At 37.0% G+C, this 7,839-nt stretch overlaps 1 non-coding gene across 1 annotated transcript; it reads right to left on the reverse strand.

The window, feature by feature from the left end:
* Nucleotides 1–607: 607 nt before the first annotated feature.
* On the reverse strand, nucleotides 608–820 carry LOC120782158. The gene has a single exon (XR_005706232.1). It is a non-coding gene; the product is annotated as a small nucleolar RNA U3 (small nucleolar RNA).
* Nucleotides 821–7,839: the final 7,019 nt, after the last annotated feature.

Below are 7,839 nucleotides of genomic sequence, written 5' to 3' on the forward strand. Positions count from 1 at the left end.
AAAATCACCACTCAGAAGTCGTTTTATCCGTTGTTAAGTGAACATCATTTTTAATATGCCACAACACAATATTAGAAATGAAGTTCATAAACCTCAAAGTGTAAACACAATGGCTACGACAGACTGCAAACTACATCTGTCAAATATTAAAATACACACGTTCTTATGGGCAGTGTTATTTTGACAGCTGCACGACTTCACGACTGCAGGCCGACAGTTGTCGTTCTCGCTAACTTCAATATCCTCCTATTTTTGCCAACGACAGTACGACGACAGTAGAGTTGACAGTAGCATGGAAGATAGAAAGAGGAGGTAGAGTGGTGATGCCACTAATATGTAAAATGTAAAATTATTCACAGCTCTAACAAACTTGATGTTATTTTACAAATAAAAGCATAAAATAGCTCTATTATAGCTCTATTATATCATTTGTAATAGCAATTGATAATTTAAAGCAAAAATATTTACCTATTTACTTATTTTTTGCATAAAAAATTTCACTTTGAACAAAATATTAAAATTTCATTGAAGTGAAAGGTATTAGTATGGCCACAACGAAATTGTGTACATGCAAAATGGACAACTGCGTTGTTTTGTGTACATGCCGGCCATTGTGTTGTTGTTGCTTCTCAAAATGTACATGTAGTAAGATGAACAACGACGTTTTCAGTTCACTGTCGTGCCGCTGCAGTCTGTCGTAGCCATTGTGTTTACACTTTCACGCTGTCAGATAAAACGATATACCTCGTCATCGCGGGTCGATTTCCAAAAAATTTAAATGAAGTCTAACTACAGAAATGATCCTGTAAAGTATAGCCTTAATTTTTCAACGGCCAACACAGAGTATTTCAACCAAAACATACGCAAAATAGTTGAGAATTCGCAGAAATGAAAGACAAACGAAAGAAAAAGCAGCATAACTTCAATAATGCACAAGCATACAAACATACATATGCGCAGCAGCAAGGAAAGAGGTAACAATCGACGATCCATTGTATATATCTTTCATGCATCACCAAACCATAATTAGGACAACGCAATACAAGTGTCAATGGTGGTGTTGGTGGTAGGCTCTTGAAAAGTTACGACGAGCACGTAGGTTCGAATCCCAACAGAATTTATTTTTAATTGAATATGTCACCAACCAAAAATTGAAACATTGTTCTACAAAAAAAACAACAGCATAAGCATGGCAACATTGCGTTGTTGGTAGAAAAGCCGAGCTGTGCCGAAAGAAACGAACAAACGATCGCCGATTGTCACCGCTTCGCTTGCTGCTCGAACATCTTCGCAGACAAGGTTGCGTAGATTCATATTGAGCAAGGTTGCGCAAACTGAATCTATCGCAACGTTTTCCGAACTCGTATAAGAAGTATAACTTCAAAAAAAAAACAACAAAATTTAAGAAAGATAAAAAAATTGTTTATCAAAAAATTGTCAAATTTAGCTACTTCAACGCCATCTAGCATTACAATAATGAAGTTTCAACCACGAATACTGTAATACCGTCCCACTGAATTACCGGCGGTGACGACAATATCTAATTCAATTGAATATACTCGTACATAGTTTCAACTGTTTCTAATTTTTCTATATTTATTGTTATTTTCTTCTGTCGTCACATGCAGTATAAAACTATTCAAATTTTTTATGTAATCATTAATTTTTGTGGTTAGCAGTCACTTTATTATTGTAGATCTTACTCGCTGATGTTAATTATTACTCTGCTTTTCTTAGAAAATGCCTCGGAAGCGGAAATCTGGTATATCCAAAATTTCACCACGGGCCCGTGCCGCAAACTTCGGCTCACGCAGAGCCGAGAAGACAACAACAAGCAGAGCGGCAAAGAGTTTTGAGAGCAGCTGAAACGCCTATTCAGGCACGAGTTCGTTTAGAAAGACAAGCTGCACTGCAGACAACTAGAAGAACGATAGAAACACCAGAACAATCGCATTTGATAAGAATTCGTAATGCAGACATGCAGACCACGCGCCGCCGAAATTTCATGCGTAATGATTGGGCTGTGTTTAATGGTACTGGGTTTCAATATGATCCTTCAATTGAATATCATAATCATCCATTGATTGTTATTGGCTCAATGAATAAAAAATGTCAGTACTGCGATGCTTTTAAATGGAAATATGAAACTGCTGGAATGTGCTGTTCCGGTGGTAAAGTTTCACTTCCATTACTTGGTGAACCAAAGAGCCTTTGAAAACCTTATTATACAGGTGAGTCAAAGCAATTTTAAGCAAAATAAGAAAGTATAACTCTTGCTTTCAAATGACATCCTTTGGAGTTAATAAAGTGATAAGAATGCCCGGTTTTTGTTTTTTTTGTAAAGCGTGCATTAAATCATCACGTTTATGGCCGACAGTTGAAAAACTCTGCCTGAAAACGAATATGAGAGTGCATCTTTATAATGACGTGGATTCAGGACTTTATGCAGAAATGTTGTTGAAAATTGGTGATGGTTGTTTAGATGTTGACGTTGAAGGCTGTATATTAGTGTCAAGAGAATTTTGTAATTTAGTAAAAAGTGATGTGGATCTCATTGCTAATGTTTTTCCGGAATTGAAACAAAATTTGTAAAGCGATCAGTGGTTGTGTGCAAGAGCAATATTAGCACCAAGAAATGAAATTGTTAATAGGATCAACACTGACATTTTAAACGAGGTTCAAGGAGGAATGGAGGAATATTTGTCAATGGATACAATTATAGATACGGAACTAAGTACTTCATATCCTGTGGAGTTTTTAAATTCACTTGAACTATCGGGTGCACCGTCACATAAACTTCAATTGAAACTACATGTACCAGTAATGCTTATGCGAAATCTAGATCCTCCTCTTCTATGTAATGGAACAAAGCTTCGGATAACAAAATTGGGACAGATCATATGTACTTGGTGCTACTATTTTAACAGGTGTCGGTAAGGGAAACAGTGTTATAATACCTCGGATACCAATTATTCCCACTGACCTTCCATTCCAATTTAAAAGGATTCAGTTTCCCGTCAAGCTTAGCTTTGCTGTTACTATAAACAAGGCACAAGGACAAACATTACAGGTAGCAGGAGTGCATTTAGATTGATAATTTGTATTTTATTTTTTTAAATAGTTAGAATTCGGAATTATTTATTTTTGTTTCGGTGAAATATATATTAGCATTTTTTGTTGCATTTTAATACGCACATTTTAAGGTGTTGAAACTTCATTGTCTATAGTAATTTTTAAAAATTGTTGATCTCAGCCAAGCAATAAAATTTAGTAATCATTTTGAATTATTTCTATTATTATACCCTTACCCTTTATCTCTCATACTTATTTAATAGCTCCACTGCGGGCGAAGCCGCGGGTAAAAAGCTAGGTTTTATATATAAAGATATGACACTAATCCGAATATATAAATATGTATATTTGAATATAATACACTCACATATATATATACATATATGTACATATATATATATCTAATAAATAATATTCTCGTCTCACGGCGTACGTAATTGAACTCCTCTGAAACCGCTAGACCGATTTTCCTGAATCTTAGCGTGCATATCGGCTAGGGTGGAGAATCGGACAACATCTATTTTTCATCCTCCTAAATGTTAAGGGAAATTGGAAAATTCCCAAAAAGTAGGTAACATTTTTCCATACAAATTTTTATACTCTCGCAACAATGTTGCTAACGGTTGTTTGTAAGTCCTAAAACTAAAAGTGTCAGATATAGGGTTATATATACCAAAGTGATCAGGGTGACGAGTAGAGTCGAAATCCGGATGTCTGTCTGTCCGTCCGTCCGTCCGTGCAAGCTGTAACTTGAGTAAAAATTGAGATATCATGATGAAAGATGGGCAAAATCGGCCCACTGCCACGCCCACAAAATGGCGGAAACCGAAAACCTATAAAGTGTCTTAACTAAGCCATAAATAAAGATATTAAAGTGAAATTTGGCACAAGGGATCGCATTAGAGAGGGGCATATTTGCGCGCAATTTTTTTTGGAAAAGTGGGCGTGGCCCCGCCCCTTACTAAGTTTTTTGTACGTATCTCGGAAACTACTATTGCTATGTCAACCAAAGTCTACAGAGTCGTTTCCTTCAGGCATTTCCATGTACAGTTCAAAAATGGAAGAAATCGGATAATAACCACGCCCACCTCCCATACAAAGGTTATGTTCAAAATCACTAAAAGTGCGATAACCGACTAACAAAAACGTCAGAAACACTAAATTTTACGGAAGAAGTGGCAGAAGGAAGCTGCACCCAGGCTTTTTAAAAATTGAAAATGGGCGTGGCGCCGCCCACTTATGGACCAAGAACCATATCTCAGGAGCTACTAGACCGATTTCAATGAAATTCGGTATATAATATTTTCTTAACACCCTGATGACATGTACGAAATATGGGTGAAATCGGTTCGCAATCACGCCTTCTTCCAATATAAAGCTATTTTGAATTCCATCTGATGCCTTCTCTGTATAATACGAGTATAAACATTAGGAACCAATGATGATAGCGGAATAAAACTTTACAAAAATACGGTATTTGAAAAATATGTAAATGACGTATTATGAAATCTCGATTATCACTTTACCATGCGAGAGTATAAAATGTTCGGTGACACCCGAACTTAGCCCTTCCTTACTTGTTTTTTTTAATTTTTGTTTGTTTTGTTATACTCTCGCAACAAAGTTGCTAAGGAGAGTATTATAGTTTTGTTCACATAACGGTTGTTTGTAAGTCCTAAAACTAAAAGAGTCAGATATAGGGTTATATATACCAAAGTGATCAGGGTGACGAGTAGAGTCGAAATCCGGATGTCTGTCTGTCCGTCCGTCCGTCTGTCCGTCCGTCCGTCCGTCCGTCCGTGCAAGCTGTAACTTGAGTAAAAATTGAGATATCAAGATGAAACTTGGTACACGTATTCCTTGGTTCCATAAGAAGGTTAAGTTCGAAGATGGGCAACATCGGCCCACTGCCACGCCCACAAAATGGCGGAAACCGAAAACCTATAAAGTGTCATAACTAAGCCATAAATAAAGATATTAAAGTGAAATTTGGCACAAAGGATCGCATTAGGGAGGGGCATATTTGGACGTAATTTTTTTGGAAAAGTGGGCGTGGCCCCGCCCCCTACTAAGTTTTTTGTACATATCTCGGGAACTACTATAGCTATGTCAGCCAAACTCTACAGAGTCGTTTTCTTCAACCATTTCCATATACAGTTCAAAAATGGAAGAAATCGGATAATAATCACGCCCACCTCCCATACAAAGGTTATGTTGAAAATCACTAAAAGTGCGTTAACCGACTAACAAAAAACGTCAGGAACACTAAATTTTACTGAAAAAATGACAGAAGGAAGCTGCACCCAGGCTTTTTTTTAAAGTTGAGAATGGGCGTGGCCTCGCCCACTTATGGATCAAAAACCATATCTCAGGAACTACTAGACCGATTTCAATGAAATTCGGTTTATAATATTTCCTTAACACCCTGATGACATGTACGAAATATGGGTGAAATCGGTTCACAACCACGCCTTTTATGCGTTACGTTATGTTTCACATAAAGTGATCAATTACAGATTGAAATTTCTTACGAAGCCACGAAGAGGTCGCGCTAATATCGGTCGGCGTTCCTTTTGCCATCAACGTATGGCAGCCCAAGACACATGAACGACTACTCCCAGGATGCGATGACATACATGTGGAATTATGGAATGCGGTCAATCAGCAAGCGATCGTCACGATATCACAGCACGACTTTTCAAACAACAGCAGCGATGTTTGATGGACTTTATCTTGAAGCAGCATATGGTATGTATGTACATACATATGTATATATGGTGCTGTTAGATGCTGGATGTACTCTGTTGAGTAGCAAAACAAAGTTAGCCGCACGCACACATTCTTTTTTGGATGGTGGATGGTGGTTACACCAGATCAAACTGATGAACTCATTTCTGTGGAAATTCCTGATGCAGAGAAAGATACAGTATTATACCAAATGGTGAAAACCAATATGGTTCATGGACCTTGCGGACACCACAATCCCACTTCGGGTTGTATGTCTGACAATAAATGCTCGAAACACTATCCTAGAATGGCCAAAGAGTGTATTTCAACCCAGAGAATACGGTACAGCCAATGGAAACACCGCCAGCAACAAAATTAACATTGACGAGTTTTTTCTCAACTTTCGTCAGTGATCCGTTTGCGTGAACATTGCTCTATTCAGAAATTGATATTATACCTGGAATGCATCGTCAAAGAAATATGTAGTTGCGCAGAAAGCAATTCCAACCAGTAGATTAACATCCAGGTGTGTTATCAACTAATGCATTAGGACAAATTTACACAATCCACCCGATAAACGACGATTGTTTCTGCCTTCGGTTGCTATTGATTAATGTACGCGGTTCAACTTTATTTGAGTCATTGCGTACTGTGAATGGTACGGTGTGTGCAAATTTTGGAGAAGTAAGCCAGCAATTATAATTGCTGGAACATGTAATCACTGGAATGAAAATGAGTACGCACACTTTTCGCTATAAACATTTAGACAAATCAGCCTTCAAATCCGCGTCGAAAAATTGGAAATGGATCAATTCCGGTGGTTCGATATCAATTCTATCTGTCGTTTATCAATTCACGAAAGATGAACTCATCACGAATGTTCGGACATTGGCCAAATTATTGTAACTATGATTCCTTAAGTGCACGCGCAATGTTACCTGCCAAAAATACCGATGTTGTTCACTTAATCTAGAAGATTCAAAGTCAAATTCCGGGAGACTTGCGCTCATACAAATCGATCGATCGTCTTGACAATGAAGACGACCCTGTGAATTATCCAATGGAATTTCTAAATTCTTTGGAGAGGCTTGGTATGCCACCGCAGCATTTGCGTCTCAAAGTTGGATCTGTCGTTATTATGTTCCGCAATCTGCGCTGTCAAATACAAGGGGGCAGAATGCTTGATTCTAAGAATTCCTTTGAGTTCTAACGATTTGCCATTTCAGTTCAAACGTACATATTCCGTTTCAAGTGAAAATTGCATTCGAGATGACAATCAACAGGACACAAGGATAGTCGCATAGTGTGTGGCATAAATTTGGAAATTCTATGTTTTTCACACGGTTAGATATACGTGGCGTGCTCACGAGTTAGAAAACCATTTTTTCTGTACATCGGAACAAAAACCAAAAAATGTTGTCAAAATACTTAATTTCACGCAGGACAACGGCTGCGGGGTCAAAGGGCACTTCAATGAAACGGATAATTTGCGGACACGTATAACGCTTCGATTCAGTATCTACTTTGGATTCACTTTCATTTACTTAGAGAAGTTCAACTAAATAACACTTAATTTTTGTAATCGAAATGAATTCATTACTGTTGTGAAATGAAATATAATTTTATGAAAGTAGATTATCAGAAAGTGTATTCTGTTTACCTTCTAAACATAAAATGATCAAATGTTTGATCTCACATCCTTCATCGCTTATTTTTGAATAATTAGTCCTCACCGAACTGAAATCGAAGCAGTTGACGATAGATTTGTATTAAAACTGATAACAATTTTAAAGTCCTAAATAAAAAAACATGTACATTTTTTATTGCATTTTATATTGAACTTTACCTAATTACGAATAAATATAGTTTAAAAAAATCTAAAAAGTTAAACACTTTAGTATACTAATTACCCAGTACGCCACAATTTGGAAAATCAATATACAAACACACGATTTTTAAGTTAAGTATGCAAAAATGTACGCAATTCTGTAGAAATTGCATTCTGATGCTCGAATGTCGAGAGTGTTACATATGTCGTAT

The sequence above is a fragment of the Bactrocera tryoni genome, unplaced genomic scaffold (assembly GCF_016617805.1).
Source record: "Bactrocera tryoni isolate S06 unplaced genomic scaffold, CSIRO_BtryS06_freeze2 scaffold_966, whole genome shotgun sequence".
In the NCBI taxonomy this organism is placed as follows: Eukaryota; Metazoa; Arthropoda; class Insecta; order Diptera; family Tephritidae; genus Bactrocera; species Bactrocera tryoni.